The 19,672-nt window shown below is 43.9% G+C and overlaps 1 protein-coding gene across 2 annotated transcripts in view; it reads left to right on the top strand.

The window, feature by feature from the left end:
* Positions 1-2,626: 2,626 nt before the first annotated feature.
* DNAJC24 (DnaJ heat shock protein family (Hsp40) member C24) overlaps positions 2,627-19,672 on the top strand; it is an 84,385-nt gene continuing 67,339 nt past the window's right edge. Inside the window, exon 1 of one of the 2 annotated variants that reach the window (XM_056526658.1) lies at positions 2,627-2,765. The gene's annotated coding sequence lies outside the window, so the exon portion shown is untranslated. The remainder of the gene's footprint in view (positions 2,766-19,672) is intronic. The other variant, XM_056526659.1, reaches the window with a different exon arrangement.

Below are 19,672 nucleotides of genomic sequence, written 5' to 3'. Positions count from 1 at the left end.
GGACATTATGATGTCACATTAATAAACTGTGATGTCACAATGGTGCATTGTGATGTCACAATAAAACTGATTTCTGAAATTGTGATGTCAGAATGTGAAATTGGGGCGTGACCAAGCAGATAGGTTTCGAAATAGGGCGGTTAACCACAAGCTTTACGGAGCTCGCATCCTCCCTCTCCTTCCCCACTGCTTATGTAACATCTCATCATTTGAAATAAAGTCTTTATCTCTTGCATCATTCCGTGTGAGTGCTGTACTGCCTTTTTCTCTTGTTTATTAAGAATGTGAAATTGGGATGTCAAAATCATAACCTGTCACGTCACAATCCAAAAGTGTAATATCACAATGGGGAAACTGAAACTGTGATGTCAAAATGTGGCATTGTGATGTCAAAATCCAAAATTGTGATGTCATAATGGGGCATTGTGATGTCACAATTCAAAATTGTGATGTCATAATCAGGCACTGTGATGTCAAAATGAGGCACTGTGATGTCACAATCTAAAATTACATATCATATAAGAAGTAGATGGATAATGCACTCACCACTGGCTCTGTAGGGAATTTCAGACTTTATTTGGCACATAAAAAGTCCAACTATAAAGGTACACAGGGAGTTGGTGATGGAACCGGGGAGGCTGGGGGTGTTCACAGGGACGACAACATGTTTCACGCACCACAGCACTTCGTCTGTTCCGTACTGACGCAATATATCTGCAGATATAACATGTATTAATTATGCTGGTATTGAATGAATTAAGATTCCATCCAGAGGTGGAGACAGACACCATATTCTCTTAGAGAAAGAAGCTTGATGGATAATCAGGCTGAATGCGTTGGGTCCGTTAGGGTTAAATGAGCAAAACGAGATGGGTGCTTTTCTGCACTGAAATTCCAAACTATATGTTTTTAAGATGGTATTGTTTTTATGGATATTTATAATGCAACGTATGTTAACGTCACTTTTGCTATGATGTTATGGTAATGCAAGTCTGACTATCCCATAAGAAATCCATCCTGACACTATTGCGTCAATACCGGCCAGACAAAGCACCATTGTGCATGAAACATGTTGCCACCCCTGTGAATGCCCCCAGCCTCACCTGTATAGTTGGACTTTTTATATGCCGAATGAAGTTTGAAATTCCCTACAGAGTCAGCGGTGAGTGCATTATGCATCTACTTCCTACATAATATGTTATTGCCAGTATCCTCTTTTTCCAGATAAGAGCACTTCCTTAGCCCTGATTTATTGCACATACAGGTACTTATGCTACACGCCACATAAATGGGAGGACTTTGATAGTATTAGCGTTGCCAGACCTTTACCTGTTGTTGTCTGGAAGCACAATCTAAAATTGTCATGTCCTTTACCATTTCCTCCATATTTTCCTCAACTTAATTATACCTTTTTCTTTTTTTTTGGTCTTTTTTGGCATTTTAAATTCTAAAGGCCCTGCACAGGAATTTGAGAGAAATGAGCCATGCACAGAACATATCACTGTCGGTTCCAGTCCAGTGAATGCTGACCCATCACCTGATGGGTTCGGTCAAGTTCAAGGTGAGCAGAGTGCAGTGCTCCCAGATAGCGGTTCAGGATGGTCATCACAACACGCACCAACTTTTCTCCCATAAGGGTTTCAGGTAAACCCTGCAAGTTTACACTTTAACAAGACATTGTTCTATTGGTCGACTTTCTGTGAGTAGTGTGCCCGCATGCATACTTGGTTGTCGTGTTCTGGTGGTCCTCTCTCTTGTAGCCATTCTATTTCCCTTTCCTTTTCTGTTTTGGGTGTTTGTTAAATGCTTATTGGTGTCTTTTGTTTCCCTTTGTGTCCGCACATCCCTGTCTGCCTTATGTCTCAGAATTTCTATCCTATTTATTTTTTTCTTTCCTCTGCTTATCTATCTTCCTTTCTGTCTCCAATGTGTGGGCCTTGATTTGGCTATGTTGGTAAATGCTTGGATCTGATCCATTTGGTTACCTCTGCGCCTTTATTATACTTTATGTTGCATTAATCTATGTCACTTTGTTGCTTCTATGCACTTTCTATATAATGATTGTCCCTCACTTTGCGAGGGGAGTTTAAATTTAAAAGTAGAAAAATAAAGAATTACAAAATTAGAACATTAGAATCCAATTCCACAATTGATGGAACCTTTGGATTAAACCATTTACGTATAATCATTACTTCATTGTAAACCACTAGTTTTACCATTAGCATTTCACTTTACTCCTGACCAGGGCTCAAGTCCTGCAGGAATGTGTGGGAACTGAGTTCCTGCCCTTTTTCCACAGCAGGAACACACTTCCCATTAGCAGGAGTCCTACAGGACCAGCCCTTGAGTGGAAATCTTGGGTGAGTTCCTGCACTTTTTTTTCCCAGGACCTGACCCCTACTCCTGACCATTCACATCCCTTAGTACTAGTGCCAAGTTTACATTAATATCTGTAGCTTTGTTTATAACTTTGCAGAGGAAAAGTTGCCCAGTTGCCCATAGCAACCAATCAGATTGCTTCTTTCATTTTGCAGAGGCCTTGTTAAAAATGAAAGAAGTGATGTGATTGGTTGCTATGGGCAACTCAGCAACTTTTCCTCTACCTAGGTTTTATACCCCCATAAAATGGGCAACCCTAGTAATGCCCCACATTCAAAGATGCAAAGTGCATATAGTGCTGAATAAATAAGGTCTAATGGCAAAAAAACACAAAGAATCCAAGAAAGGAAAGATTGTCAAACAATCAGTACCAAGTGGAAGGTATGGTACTTAAGCCTCCAGCACCTGAGGTTTCGCTTTAATGGCTTCTACCATAACAAAATCTGGCCCTGTTTCCTCACATTTTGGGCAATATTATTTCATTCTACCACCAATCTTGTATAGCTTAAAGGGATACTCCACCGAAAAACATATTATCCCCTATCCAAAAGGATAAGGGATAGGATGTTCAATCGGGGGATCTCACTGCTGGGGACCCCCGCGTTCTCTGGGCTAGTAGCAGCGGTGTCCAGAAAACAGAAGCTTGGAGCTTCCACGTTAGTGAAACATAATATAATGGCTAATATGTAGCCATCACACCTCCTCCCATAGAGCTGACTACACAGATGACTGGTGTGCCATGCCGGAGATCACAGGGGTCACCAGCGGTGAGACCCCCATGATCAGACATCCTATCCACTATCCTTTGGATAGGGGATAAGATGTATTTTGGCGGAGTACCCCTTAAAGAGGAGAATAAAATAATATATAAAAATTCTTAGCTTGATTATCCTAGGTGTTAATTCAAGCTGATTGGATATTACATAAACATTTTCTCCAACTTTCTTCTGTCATCTCTATACCCACTTATTTCTGATCTTTCTTTGGAAGTTGCAAGAAATCTCTTATATGAGTGTTTGTATAACCTATTCATTACGGAGCTAAGTGATGTACACTTGGTGGCAAATAGGGGGTGCTAAGACGTCCAGATAATTATAAACAGTTCATAAGTAGATAGAATAAGATTACAAAGCACTCGACCTCCAGGGTAGTTGATCATCACTATGTTGGAGAGTGAGTGAGTGATCTACTTAAAATGTGGCTTTGTGATGTCACAATTTGAAATTGTGATGTTAGAATCCAAATTTGGGGGTCACAATGGGGTATTGTGATGTTACAATAGGGCATTGTGATGTCACAATCCAAAATTGTGGGTCACAATGGGGCACTGTGATGTCAGAATCTAAAACTGTGATGTCATAATAGGGCACTTTGATAACACAATGGGGCATTGTGATATCAATCCAAAATAGTGATGTCATAATGGGGCACTGCGATGTTGCAATCCAAAATTGTGATGTCATAATGGGGCGATGTAATGTCAAAAAACTAAATTGTGATATTACAAAATTGTGAGCTCATAATCTAAAATGTGGATGTCATAGTAGAGCATTGTTATGTCACAATCCAAAATTATAATGTCATTATAGAGCTGTGTGTCACAATAGGGGCATTGTGATATCACATTCCAAAATTTTGATGTCACAATGGTGTTTTGGGATGTCACAGTCCACAACTGTGATGTCACCAACCACTTTATGCTTGACCGGGAAGCGGCCTGCCGCCACTGCTGTGAGCTACTTGGAGCTGCTTTTTTGTCACTTCCTTCAAGGGAAAACTACTAAAGTCTAGGTTGTTCCTGCACAAAAACTGGGTGAGTGTCGCAGTACCTGGCACCAAATAAAACTTTTAATATAGTGTTTCTTGTGTAATTAGCAGACACTTTCCCATTCACTTGCTTTAAAGTTATCAACATAAATATGTTCAAAATGTAATAGAACAAATGGCCACTAGGTGGCACTGTTCTGGTCCCTGCCACAATTAATACAGTGAGTTTGGTCTTCTCCTGGCCTGGCAGGAGACCAAACTCAGGAAGTGCTTCTCTGCACAGAGCCTCATTGAAAGCTGCACAGACTAAAAGTTGCACAGAGCATCACTGAAAAATGAATAGAGACTCACTGAAAGCTGTACAGAGCCTCACTGAGAGCTGCACAGACTGAAAGCTGCACAGAGCTTGAGGTCTTCTATTCATCACAGTGCTGCAAAGAAGTGAGGGCAGAAATGGTCCCCAAGCAGGCTTCAGGCATGTCATGCCTGCTAGAAAAAAGCCCACTTTAAAAAAAAAAAAAATTACGGTGGGAGGGGTGTTAGGAGTAGTTGAGGAACATAGCCTGTTAGTTTAGAAAAGTTTATTTGGTGACAGATACTCTTTAAATATGACTTTTGAAATCTATTACACCATTCATCTCTGGTGCCTGAGCATCCTCGGTGTGCATGACTTGACACACATAACTTCCATCACTGGCAGGTTTGGACACTGTAGTGCCGACCAAAACTTTATTTTTACCATAAAAACCTTATTTAAACGATAGGTCATTTTCTGACGCCACATTCCCTTTAAGGCCATGTTTACAATTTTTTATTGTAGTGTGGTCATGAGTTGCACCAAAACCAACAATGAATTGTTTCCTAAAGATTGTAGAATCAGTGTTTGCAATGATCAGTGCTGCGTTAAAACTTTATTGAAATATATTGGGGGGAAAAAATCTGAAAAAAGTGTCATGCAGATGGAAATTAAAAAAATCTCATTCACATTCATGCAGTTTTTTTCTGCTTTACAATGTATCCAACTTACCACATAGAAGACAAAGTATGAACACATGGCAAGTATCACAAGGCAAGCCAAGCAAATCCCATATCAAACATTCAGTGAATAGTCAATTGTCTGTATGTATTGACCTATGGTTTCTCTTTCGCATCCTTAAAACAAATGTTCAGACCAAAAGGTGACTTCAGCCTAATCACCAAAGAGACATTTTCATTAGACGACTTAATTAAGTTAAATAGACTGAATTTCAACTACTTAACACATCTTAACCTACAAATTATCACCTTTTGCTCATTCAGATTATACATGGGAGTGTGAGGCAATTAATGGTCTGCAATGAATGTCCTTTTATCATGCCAGTTTAACGGGAACAGTCAGATCAGGAATCTGAACTGAAATAATTATATTACTTAAAAGAAAACATTGAGGTTATTCATCAGAAGTCTCCCAGCTGCACCGTAAGTAGCATTATACTATAGACGGCTTGTCAACCGCTGTATCACAGTATAACAAGGGGCTGGAGAATGGAGAGTTGGAGGAGTTTTGGAGACTGACTAAGAGAAAAAAATGGAGTACCGTAAAGCATATGTAAAGGCAAACCCAAGTGTCCAGTACAAACTGGGATAAACAGCAAATATTGTATACTGGGCTACAGTTAAATAGGACAGATGGATCAAAATGGAAACAAATAATGTTACTGCATTACTTTTTCAGAGGGCCTTGTCTTCTAAAAAGGTGCTATCCAGGAATAGAAAAACAGAGCGAATTTCTTTCAAAAACAGCACCATGTCTGTCTCCTGGTTGGGTATGGTTTTACAACTTGGCTCCATTAACTTCAATGGAACTGAGCTGCAGAACCACACCCAACCTGGAGACAGACAGGGAGAGATTTTTGATAGGAAGTAGCTCTTTTTTCTATTCCTGGATAACCCCTTTAAATTATACTTATAGGGCACTCTATTTGAGGTTATCCAGCCTTCTAAAATTGATGCCTATTCTCTGGCTGCCCATATACTGCGTGTAAATCTGGAGAAAAAAAAAAGAGAAAGACCGGAGGATGGCACCTTGTGTGTTAACCAAAATATGAAGATATCCCACACAGGGGTTGCGCGATGAAGGTTCTATAAATAAGCGGCTCACCCTGAGTGTACAGAAAGTATGCATATCCATATCACCCTTTAAGGCTATGTCTCTGGGGAACGGTCTGCTCGAGCCAGAGGGTCTCAGAAACAGGCGCTGGTTAACTGGTAGTAACAATTAAGTAGTAGCAAAAATGGCTCTTAACTGGCTAGTGGAGTCTCTAGAAGCAGAAATGCTCGGAGTCCACAACAAAGACAGGAATAAAGTGCTGACCATGAGGCCTCCATGCTGAAACCTGACCATTGCTAAAGAAAACATGGTTCCAGTCTATAGAAGTCCATTTTTCTTGTTCAAAGCACCATTCGGATTGATTAAAAAAAGTCCACCAGATAGAATCATGAGTTCCAATAGTGTTGTAAACAAGGAACCTGGACTGCTAAGGACTGGAACCGTTTTCTCTTAAGCCACAAATCCAGGTTCTCTTTTTTGTTTTGGATCTACCAGTGATGATGAAGAGAAATGGGAGGCTGAACTCAAGTTCAAGTGCCCTAGCAAAGGGTCTAAACACTGATGTCCATGCGAAAATTTTGTTTTTCTTTTTTAACAAATTTGCAAAAATTTCTATAAATCTGTTATATGGTATCAATCCCATCATGAACCAGCCATAATTTTTTTTGTCTCACATTTTTTTGCTTTTCATATTCTAAGACCCATAACTTTTTTATTTAACACTGACCAAGTTGTATTAGAGCTTCTATTTTTGTGGGACAAGTTGTACTTTTCATGGGCGCACTTTTTTTTTTAAATCATATAATGTATTACAGAGCCAGAAAAAAATATATGTAAGGCAAAATTAAAAAAAATATATATATATAAAATTGTGCAAATTTTGTGGGGCAATAATGTTTTTTAAGGATCAAAATACGGTAAATCTGACCTGCTATCTTTATTCTATGGGCCATATGTTGTGACGGGGGGGGGGGGGAAATGTGACAGGGGGGGATAATGTGACAAGGGAGGGAATGTGACATCGAAGGAAGATTGTGACAGGGGGGGAGAATGTGACAAGAGGAATGTGACAAGGGGGAAATGTGACAAGGGGGGAATGTGACAAGGGGGGAATGTGACATGGAAGGAAGATTGTGACAGGGGGGAGAATGTGACAAGGGGGGGAATGTGACATGGAAGGAAGATTGTGACAGGGGGGGAATGTGACAAGGGGGAAGAATGTGACGGGGGAATGTGACATGGGGGGGAAAGTGACGGGGGGGGGTAATGTGACTGGTTGGGGGAGGTGAATGGGACATCGGGGGAAAATGTGATGGGGGAAGATGTGACCATGAGATGAGAATGTGAGAATAAGATAGAAATTAAATGGGGAGATGTGAAATTGGCCGTGGGCATAAAATGTGTGGATAATTGTAAAATGGAAAAATGGAAGAGATTGGAAATGAAATGGCGGTATTTCACCATTTATTTATTATATCGCATTGCATATCGAAATTGCAATATTTAGGCCCATAATAGCAATCGCACATTTTCCCCATATCGTGCAGCCCTAGCCGATACCAAATGTGTTTATTAAAATTTAAAAGAGGCCATTTTAATATGCATAGCACTGTATTATTGGCGATCTCCTTCTATGGTCTGCTCCATGTCAGACCAGAGAAGAAGACCCCTGGATGACGGTCAGAGCAGTTGTCCACCATCTTTGATAATCAGATCCCTGCGGTAGGCACGGGTGAGCTGATCATCCATTACAAGTGCGGCATTGCCGCAGAGGACCTGTACTAATCAGCTGATGTCCGCCATTACCAACAGGTCCCTGGCTGCTGATAGAAGCCGGGACCTGCCTTGCATGATGCACCATCGCACCAGGACGTACATTTACTCCCAATGCACAATTTACTTCCAATATCCAGATACCAAAAAAAAATAAAAAATTAAATTAAAAAATGTTACTCAGTACCTAATCCTGACCATGTACATCTAATCTTTATGCCTATATCACCTATATTTATTATAAAATACCTCTTTTTATTAGCTCACAGTGTTAGAAATCCTCTCAGGGGAAGGAGTGTGTGTTACACAGAAAAGCTCATTCCAGCAGCGTTTCACATCCTAGTCACATCAGCGTTTTGGTGGACAGAGAGCAGTGTTTTTTTTCACTGAAAACGATTTTTACTGCAGTCATTAACCTCCCAGTCACTTTCTTCGGCACAGTATTACAGAGAGGGGCAGATAGCTGTGTGTTGCCTCATACATTTCAACAAGCTGCCTCAACTTCATAAACCTTAGCAGAGGAGACTGGAATAATTTTTCAGCGCAATTCTGTGTCTTTGTTCCACAACAAATCATCTGCTGGTTATACTGGTCTATAGATAGTACAATACCCAGCAGTCCATTCCTAATAGTCTTTGACAGAGTGCAATTTTGTGTTTAGTACACAGCTTTTTTGTGCTGCAGCACTGTTGTGTACTGCTGGTGTTTTTTTGAGTGTACTGTACCGCATTTTTCTGCCCTCATAAGTGCACACCACATACGTACATCTAAGTAGGGTGCTATTTTGTACCTGTCAATCTGTCAAGGGCCTAAATACTGCGAAAGTCCCGGAAAAATAATCACTGGCTGGTGTTTTACTAAAATACATTTATTAAGCGTACTGTGGTGCATTTTTCTGCCCTCATAAGTGCGTACTACATACCTACATCTAAGTAGTGTACTATGTTAAACCTGTTAATCTGTCAAGGGCCTAGATACTGTGAAAGTCCAGGTAAAAGTACTCACTGGTTGGTGTTTTTACTCAGATACTTTTTTAAGTGTACTGTAGCGCATTTTTCTGCCCTCATAAAAGCATACCATATACGTACATCTAAGTAGTGTAATATTTTGTACCTGTTAATCTTTCAAGGGCCTAGATACTTTGAAAGTCCAGGCAAAAGTACTCACTGGATGGTGTTTTACTTGGATACTTTTTTTAAGTGTACTGTAGCGCATTTTTCTTCCCTCATAAGTGCATTCCACATACCTACATTTAAGTAGTGTACTATTTTGTACCTGTTAACCTGTCAAGGTCCTAGATACTGTGAAAGTCCAGGCAAAAGTACTCAACGGCTGGTGTTTTTACTCAGATAATTTTTTAAGTGTACTGTTGCGCATTTTTCTGCCCTCATAAGTGCATACCACATTCCTACATTTAAGTAGTGTACCATTTTGTACCTGTTAATCTGTCAAGGGCCTAGATAATGGGAAAGGACAGTCAAAACTACACACCTGCTGCTGTTCTAGACAAATACTGTTTTAAGCGTAGGGAAACATATTGCACTCCCCTCATATACGCACTATGTCAGGCAGAGAAGTGACAGGACGTGCACAGAGGAGTGGCAGAGGCCTAAATTCATCAGGCAGAGATCGCAGCAGACTAGGGGCGAGTGGCAACAGGAGTCGCAGTGAGAGGCCTGAGCTCCCGGTATCAGCTAGCGGTCGTGTCTCAACCAGCAACCCATCTGCCGATTGGTTAACACGGTCATCCACTTCATCACAAGTGACATCTGATACCCCCAGTCAACAGTTGGTGGGTTCCTCAGACACAACCCTAAGCTGGCATGGCCCAGGAGCAGTCCCTGTCCTCCCATTACCTCTTTCCTATGCTGTTCCCTCCCCTAAAGAAGTATCTTATGCTGTGGGTTCAGCTCCACTATTCAGTGAGGATGATCTAATAGAGGACAGTCAGCAGCTACTGCCTAGCCAAGAAGTGGAGGGGACATTTGCCGCTTCCCCCGCTAGGCAGGCAAGTAGTGATGAGGAGAGTGAAGTGGAAGGCGGTGTTGCCAGGATTCAGGGTCCTTAAGCAGACACTGTTGAGGAACCTGAGGAGGACATCAGTGACGTGCAGACACTTGTTGATGATGAAGAAGCCGATCGCAATTGGGAGCCGGGTGCAGAAGGGGCTTCCTCATCATCAGGAGAAGAGAGTTGCATGTTGCCCGTGAGGCAGCAGCTGAGCCAGCAAGGTGGTAGCATGGTTAGCAGTCAGCATGGTGGCAGAAGTGGAAATTCTGGAGTCAAATGTGCCCGGGGGAGACCACCTGCTTCGCTGCAGCCTACCTTCCCTGGAGGTAGTGGAACAGGGGTTCCTGGAGACAGCGGCAGTAGCAGTCATTTAATGCAGACTATTGGTGGGAAAATAAGCTACTCGGCGGTGTGGCAGTTTTTCATCAAGCATAGCCACATGCATGATATGTTGGCAGAAGATGAAGCGTGGCCAGGGTCCCAATGTTGGCACCACGGCCCTGCGTCAACATATGCTTTGCCACCATAAAGTGGCCTGGGAGAACCGTGGCTCCAATGTAGTGGTCCAGCCTGCTGCATCACCCAGTGTCCCACCGCTCCCTGTTTCAGCCAGCCAAGGCTCCACCACCTCAGCCGAAGGGAGCTGTGTATCATACCCTCCGTCTGCTGCTCTAGATGCTCCTGCTCCTCCAACTTTTAGTCAGCCATTCTGCCAGCAATCCATCAGCGAAGCCACGTCCAAGAGACAACAGTATGCGCCCACTCATCCAATGGCGCAGAAGCTGAATGTGCTCCTGTCCAAGTTGCTGGTGCTACAGTCCCTCCCTTTTCAACAGGTGGACTCTCCACCTTTCAGAGAACTGATGGGTTGTGTTGAGCCAAGGTGGAGAGTGCCAAGCCCTCATTTCTTTGCGAAGAAGGCAGTACCAGCCCTGCACAATTTTGTGGAAGAGAAGGTGGGCCAGTCCTTGAGCCTGTCGGTGTATACCAAAGTGCATGGCAGAGATGACGTCAGGAGCTGTAACTATAGTCAGGGACAATACATGTCCTTTACGGCTCACTGGGTGAATGTGGTTCCTACACAGCCACAACACCAACTTGGACAGGTCACGCTGCTACCTCATATACGCTCTCAGGCCGGTGGTCCTGTGACAGTGTGCGACTCTGCCTCCTCATCCTCCACCGTGTTTTCAGCCTCCACTGCCCAGACAAGTCTCAGTAGCCCTTCAGCATACCATGTGTGCAGAGAACGGCGGTGTCACGCTGTTCTCCACATGGTTTGCCTTGACGAACAGAGTCACACAGGGGAGGAACTGCTAAAAGTCATTCATAAAGAAATCGGAGCATGGCTTACTCCACGAAAACTGGAAATGGGAACCATGGTGACCGAAACCGGAAAGAACATCTTGCATGCGCTGTGACTGGGAAGGCTGAGCCATGAGCCCTGCATGGCACACAAGTTCAATCTGGTTGTGAAGCAGTTCTTGAAGTGTTCCCCCATTTGCAAGACATACTAACAATGGTAAGGAAACATTGCATGCACTTCAGCCATTCGTACACCGCAAAGCACATTGCCACAAGTTGGAATTCCACCCCCCATATGTTGGACCGACTGTACGAACAGAGAAAAGCCATCACCGATTTCCTGATTATCCAAGCGAATAGGGGTACTCCCCTGTGTAACTTCAATGTGAACCAGTGGCAGCTCATACGTGACACCTGCCATTTGCTCAGGCCCTTTGAGGAATCCACATTATTTGTAAGTCACCAGGATTACGGGATGAACAACATCATTCCACTTCTTAATTTCTTACAACAAATGTTGGAAACAATGGCTGGTCAGGGCACTGGAGACATGGCGCCTAAATCTCATGGCCACATGAGCCCTGTTGGGGCTGAACTGGAGGGGGAGGGGCACAGTGGAGCACAGTTTAGGTTTTGCCAAATGGGCAGTTTTTTAGTAATCTGACTGGAGAAGAGGAGCAGGAGAAGCCATAGGAGCTAGAGGGTTATGAGTAAGGTGAGACAGAGGACTCAGACACATCGCGGCAGTATGCAGTGGAGATGGAGTAAGGGACACCCTCCAAGTCACTTGCACAAATGGCACAATGCATGCTCCCTTGCTTGCGTAGTGACAGCCGAATTGTCACCATTCGGCAGCGGGATGACCTATGGATCTCCACCTTATTGGACCCTCGCTACCGCCACAAAATAGGGGCCTTTTTTACACCCAATGAGAGGGAGGACAAAGTGACCTACTACAGAGGCATCCTATGTAGTCAGTTGGCCGATGGGTATCGGCGCCATCATCCATCCTCTCGCAGGTCTGAATCAGGGGCCCCCTGCTCTCACCTTCCACTGCCATGGCTGCTGGGGAGTGGTGGGGTGGCAGGAGCAGTACCAGCTCCATCAGCAGAAGCAGCCTTAGTCTACAGTCACTGATGAGTAGCTTTCTTCACCCTCATAGTGAAGCAACTCATCAGCAGCAGGTACACCTGGAGCAGGACCTGAACCAGCAGGTGGTGGCATACCTTGACATGCCCACGCCAACACACCTTGAAGATCCGCTGGACTTCTGGGCATCCAAACTTGATTTGTGGCCGCAACTAGCAGAGTTTGCCCTGGAAAAGCTGTCCTGCCTGGCCAGTAGTGTGCCATCAGAGCGGGTGTTTAGTGCGGCGGGGCCAAAGTCACCCCAAGGAGAACTCGTCTGTCCATGAAAAATGTGGAGAGACTGACCTTTGTGAAGATGAAGCAGGCATGGATAAGCCAGGATTTCCAACCACCAGTGCCTGATGCATGAGAGAAGATTGACCATGGTGCCATACCAACACTTCACAAATATGGATAGTGCCAAACAGATTTAAGGCGCTGCTCCCAGTTACAAACATTCCTCCGCACCAGACCTTTTTTCATCCACCTTCGTCATCGGGTACTGGTATTGCCACCCACCACACCACTCTGTCACCAGGTCACTTTCAGGACTCCTGATGCTGCTGCTGTCACCTCCAGGCTGTCTCATTCAGCCACTATATGGTCTCTTCTCATGCTTCAGCCAACTCCAGGCTGTGCCATTCAGCCACTTAATTGTCTCCTCATGCTTCAGCCACCTCCAGGCTGTGCCATTCAGACACTATATGGACTCCTCATGCTTCAGCCACATCCAGGTTGTGCCATTCAGCCACTATATGGTCTCCTCATGCTTCAGCCACCTCCAGGCTGTGCCATTCAGACACTATATGGTCTCCTCATGCTTCAGCCAACTCCAGGCTGTGCCATTCAGAAACTATATGGTCTCCCCATGCTGCCACAAACTCCAGGCAGTCATTCAGCCACTATATGGCCTCATTATACTGATGCCACCTCCAGGCTCTATCATTGTGCTGCCATGTTACTCCTTGTAATATTTGGTCCTTTGTACACACGCCGGGGCCTGGGACACATGGAAGTTAAAATTTAAATTTCAAAATCCTCAATTTCAATTTAAAAATCCTCAATTTCAATTAAAAAATCTTACATTTCTATTTAAAAATCTTAAATTTCAATGGTCTCCTCATGCTTCTGCCAACTCCAGGCTGTGCCATTCAGACACTATATGGTCTCCTAATGCTTCAGACAACTCCAGGCTTTGTCATTCAGCCATTATATGGTCTACTTATGCCTCAGCCACCTCCAGGCTGTGTCATTCAGCCAATATATGGTTTACTGATGCTGCTGGGCCTAAAAAAAATGTATGGTACCACTAGCTACCATAAATCTTCAATTTAAATTTCAAAATTCATCTTTTAATCTTAGGGATTGTGAAGCCCTAGTGTCTACTCATGCTGCTGCCAACTCCAGGCTGTGCCATTCAGACACTATATGGTCTCCTCATGCTGCCAACACCTCCATACTGTGTCATTCAGCAACTATATGGTCTCCTCATACTCCCAACACCTCCACGCTGTGTCATTCAGTCACTATATGGGCTCCTCATGCTGCCAACACCTCCACGCTGTGTCATTCAGCCCCTATATGGTCTCCTCATGCTGCCAACACCTCCACTCTGTGTCATTCAGCCACAATATGTTCTCCTCATGCTGCCAATACCTCCACGCTGTGTCATTCAGCCATTATATGGTCTCCTCATACTGATGCCACCACCAGGCTCTGTCATTGTGCCGCTCTGCAGTGATTCTAAAAGTGATGCCTGTAATTTGCATGTCATACTGAATAACAGTATTATTTAACTTCCCTAGGGTGTAGAACAAACAAAGTGTTCTTCACCCCTATTGAGGCTCTCTGTAGGCCAGAAAATTCGGCGAATCGGCCGAATAGAATTTTTTAAAAATTCACTCATCTGTAGTAACAATTTATAAAAAGTTTTTGGATCTGACACCCATTTAAGTGGAGACTAATGGGAAAAACTTTTTTTTATTTTTTTATTTTAGCACAAAGTGGCAACAAAACAAAATGTGAAAAAATGTAAGGGTCTGTAGACTTTCCGAATGCATTGTGTATATAAAAGAGATGGGGGTCAGGGAAAATGGGAAGCTTTGGTTATACATACAAGAGTTGGTGGGTGGGTGCAGCAGAGGTGAATTACGCAAATTATTGCCAGACCAACAAATATGAACGTCAGGACTAAGGGTGATAGAGTGCATTCTAAAATCCCAGCATTGAGCACCATGAGAGCTTATCAAAACCATGGGTGGGATATGAAAAAAGTACCACTGATCAACGTATACATGAAAATAGAGATGCAAAGAATACAAGGCTATTGTGGAATATGCTTCAGCCATGATGTCCTGTCTCTTACTATACTAGCACTTTGCTAGTACTTTATTTTTCACTCTCATTATTACTGGGTCTATTACAATGTCAGTTTGGGCCCCCAGACATGTTATCCGTCAACAGGGGGTCCTGTCTGAGAGGCAGTGCCCGACACAGAATGTCAGGGGCTGCGCTGAGATCAAGGTACCCCTGCGATCATACATCTTATCCCTTATCCTTTGTATAGGGGATAAGATGTATGAAGCCTGAATATTCTTTTAACATGTCAGATCACAGGGGATCTCTGGGTTGGTGCTGCGGTGTTCATGAACGTCACGCCACACCCCCTCCATTAATGTCTATGGGAGGGGACTTGACGGCTGGTCATAATTTGTGTAGGGAACCGTGATATTGTCACCCGACTACAGCACTTGATTGTCTCTGGCAATCATATAGAAATGAATGGATGATGTGGTTCCTGCATCTCCAAGACGCAGGGAAAGCAGAGGCCCCATTGTGAAGATCTTAATGGGAATTGCTAGTGTTGCATTTTATTTACTTTGGACAGGTTAATATGAGCTACAGTGTGATGTAAAGGGCCCGGGCACCAGGAAGAGCTGGGCGCAGTGTGATGTGTTGGTCACAAAAAGCAAGAAGACTAGGCCGGAGGACGGGAGAGAGACTCCAGGCGCACCAAGGGAATGACGAAATGTAAGTTAAGTTAAGTTTTTTATTTTAGTTACGAGGCAACCTGCATAATGGCAAAATAAACACTTTAGTCAGTTTTCTTTTTAACTAGTGATATAGACCTGATGAATTATCCTTTTACTTTCTTTCCATTGAAACTTTCTGGGACCCCCAGCAATCTCCGTCCAATCTCCTTTGGATAGGGGATAAGATGTCTTTGGCCGGATAACCCCTTTAAGGATTTTACTAAGGCACCAAATGGCACAAAAAGTTTTCATATAATCCATCCCATATAAAAACAAGGGAGGGTCTGTATGTACAGACCCAAGCTGTATTATGCACATAACCTTCCCTAGATACATTGTTTCAGGGGAGCAATATAGTGCTGTGTGGAGGCAAGATACAGGGAGTACCTATGGCTCTGAACTACTTGACTGTAGACACTGTCCAGGCTCCGTGCTCTTACAAGTGATTGCAACAATATCATTCCTTCATTCTTACGTATGAAAGGAGAACTCCAGAATAGAAAAATTGTCCTCCATACTGCCGGCAGTAAAAAAAATAAATGGATCCATACCTTCCTTCGCTCCCCCAGTGCCTCCAGTAACCCACTCCGGTCTCCGCCGCGATCCTCTTCCTGGTTGCCGGTGGTCGGCGAGTCATACTGCACTCAGCCAATCGACGGCAGCAGCGAAGTCCCAACTCGGCCGGCAATAGGCTGAGCGGCAGTGTCATGTTTTCGGCCCCGGCACCTGCACAAAAGTTGCTGTAATAGTTGCTACTACCGTCGCTTCATTCCCCACTTGGCCCAGATTGAACTACAATGGGAAACTACCTGTTGAATGGGCCGAAGAGCAAGAGACAACGTTCTGAGCTCTTAAATGTCTGCTGAGCCTAGGGTATCCAGACTACAGTCAGCCGTTCCGGTTATATACCAATGCCAGTTTAGAAGGTCTGGGAGCTGTCCTGTCCCAAGTCCAGGAAGGGCAAGAACGAGTAGTTGCCTATACTAGTCTTAACCTGCGAGGAGCAGAGAAGAACGATGCAAAATACAGCTCATTCAAGTTAGAACTTTTTGCCCCGGTATGGGCTGTGACCGAAAAGTTCAAAGACTACTTGGCTGCCATGCCATTTACTCTCTACATGGATAATAACACATTGGCCCACCTGAACACTGCCAAGTTGGGTGCCATCGAACAACGTTGGGCTTCAAGATTAGCCAATTACAGTTTTACCATCAAGTACAGAAGCGGCAAGTCGAATGTCAATGCTGATGTACTGTCTCGGATGACCCCCCGCGAAGAACCACCTGCCGAAGACGTGTGGGAGGACGTGGAGATGCCCCCATTTTATCAACGGTTTGTGAACCAGAATGTTGTGACCGCCCTGATAGTTAAAGAAGACCTGGAAGACTCTTCAAGATGAAAGTCGAGTCATGGGGAATCTGTTAAAGGATAACCTTATGGTGAAAAAGGTACCAACCCATCTACGCCGTCCCAAGTGTGATTATGAGCTGAATTGTCTGTGGCAACAGAGGAAGCGACTGTTTGTGCACAAAGGGCTGTTGTGCGGAAATTCTTTGGATCCGATTTCTGGTGATCGACTTAATCAGATTCTGGTTCCCCAAAGAGACACAGCGATGGTCCTTAACGCATACTATGATCAGTCAGGACACTTTGGAGTCCACAAGACCAAAGATATTGTCAGACGAAGATTCTACTGGATCGGAATGCGGAGCGACATTGAGAAATGGTGCAGTGAATGTGCTGTCTGTAATGTCACCAAGAATGTGCACAAGGACGCAAGAGCACCCCTCCATTCCATCCTGAGTGAAAGGCCTAACCAGTTGGTTGCGCTAGACCATGTCAAGTGGTCTCCTACCCGGTCCAGGTACACTTATGCTCTCACCATTGTGGATCACTACTCTAAATGGGTTGTCGTTGTCCCCGTCAAAGATCTTACAGCCAAGACAGCGACCCAGATGGGATACTCCAATTGGGTGCAAACCCTTTGGGTGTCCCGGAGTCTGTCCTAACAGACCGGTGAAATGGCCTTCGAGGCCCAACTCTTCCAAGAGCTGTGTCAATTCCACGCCTACAAGAAACTCTGGACTACTGCTTCAACCAAGTCTTTATCCACATGTTGCGAGCTGCCTCTGTGTCAAGACAAGAAGAGTTGCCCCGACTGCTGCCCGAACTATTGGAGATCTATAATAACACAGTCCACTGTTCTACGGGGTACAACCCTTTCTACTTGATGATGGGGCGCCATGGACAGCTGCCTAAAGACCGAACATTTGGGCTCCAAGCCCCGCTCAACAGCTGTCCGCAAGCCTCCCTGGAGTGGGTCTCTGACCACCAAAGAAGAATCCAAGAGGCCAAAGAAATTGTCAGCAAGAAGATGGGCGAGGCCCAGCAGAGACAACAGGAGGATAATAACCGTCATGCTGCTGCCAAACCACTTCAGTTGGGTGATAAAGTCTGGCTGCAGAAGTTTCCAAGGACCCACAAGTTACACACTATCTGGGAGACAATGTATATTGAGTTCTGGGGAGAAGAGTTGAGAAACAAGGGGCCCCAGCAGCCAAGGCATTGGGTAGATAGCCTCCGGAAGCCCAATCCATGAATCTATGTATATTGATATGTTTCTGTTGTCTTGAGTGTCTTCAAAAAGCAGTTACAAACTCAAATTAATCCCATATGTTTAACCTCTTAAGGACCCATGACGTACTGGTACATCATGAGTCCACTCCCGATCTATAATGCGGGGCCACGGGTTCGGCAGGGCCTCTAACAACGGCTGGGACCCGTGGCTAATAGCGCGCAGCACTGATTGCCGTGCCGCGCGCTATTAACCCTTTAGACGCGGCGTTCAAAGTTGAACGCCGCGTCTAAAGTGAAAGAAAAACCATGCCGGTTAGCTCAGGGCGCTGTTCGGGATCGTCGCGGCAAAATCGCGGCATCCCGAACAGCTTACATGACAGCCGGAGGGTCCCTACCTGTCTCCATGCTCTCCAATCCCGAATGACTGCTCAGTGCCTGAGATCCAGGCATGAGCAGTCAAGCGGCAGAATCATCGATCCGTGGTTTCTTATGAGAAACCAGTGAACAATGTAAAAGATCAGTGTGTGCAGTGTTATAGGTCCCTATGGGAGCTATAACATTGCAAAAAAAAAAGTGAATAAAGATCATTTAACACCTTCCCTAATAAAAGTTTGAATAACCCCCCTTTTCCCATAAAAAAAAAACTGTGTAAATAAAAATTTAAATAAACATATGTGGTATCGCCGGGTGCAGACATGTCCGTTTTATAAAATTATATCATTAATTAAACTGCACGGTTAATGGCGTACGCGCAAAAAAATTCCAAAGTGCAAAATAGTGCATTTTTGGTAACTTTTTATATCATGAAAAAATGAATAGAAAGCGATCAATAAGTCCTATCAATGCAAAAAATGGTACCGCTAAAAACTTCAGATCACGGGACAAAAAATGAGCCCTCATACCGCCTCATACGCGGAAAAATAAAAAAGTTATACGGGTCAGAAGATGACAATTTTAAACGTATACATTTTCCTGCATGTAGTTATGATTTTTTCCAGAAGTACGACAAAATCAAACCTACATAAGTAGGGTATCATTTTAATCGTATGGACCTACAGATTAAAGTGAAGGTGTCATTTTTACCGGAAGCCCCCAAAAGTTACAAAATGGCATTTTTTTTTCAATTTTGTCTCACAATGATTTTTTTTTCCATTTCGCTGTAGATTTTTGGGTAAAACGACTGACGTCATTACAAAGTAGAATTGGTGGCGCAAAAAATAAGCCATCATATGGATTTTTAGGTGCAAAATTTAAAGAGTTATGCTTTTTTAAAGGTAAGGAGGAAAAAACTAAAATGCAAAAATGGAAAAACCCCGGGTCCTTAAGGGGTTAAAGAGCATGTATGTACATTCACCATGCCACACGGACTCATCCTTATCTTGTTTCGTAATCCAGACCTGAGAAGGACATTGTGCATAAATGCCCCAGGAACTGTCACTAGGCCTCAGTGGCCACTTCAGTCCTCTGCCCTTCAGGACTGGGCGTCGAGGATGACTTTAATTAACCCCTTAAGGACCGGGGGTTTTTCCGTTTTCGCATTTTCGTTTTTTGCTCCTTTAAAAAATCATAACTCTTTCAATTTTGCACCTAAAAATTCATATGATTGCTTATT

The sequence above is a fragment of the Hyla sarda genome, chromosome 6 (genome assembly GCF_029499605.1).
Source record: "Hyla sarda isolate aHylSar1 chromosome 6, aHylSar1.hap1, whole genome shotgun sequence".
NCBI lineage: Eukaryota > Metazoa > Chordata > Amphibia > Anura > Hylidae > Hyla > Hyla sarda.
The sequence above is the reverse complement of the archived record's forward strand: the minus strand, read 5'-3'. Positions and strand labels throughout refer to the sequence as shown.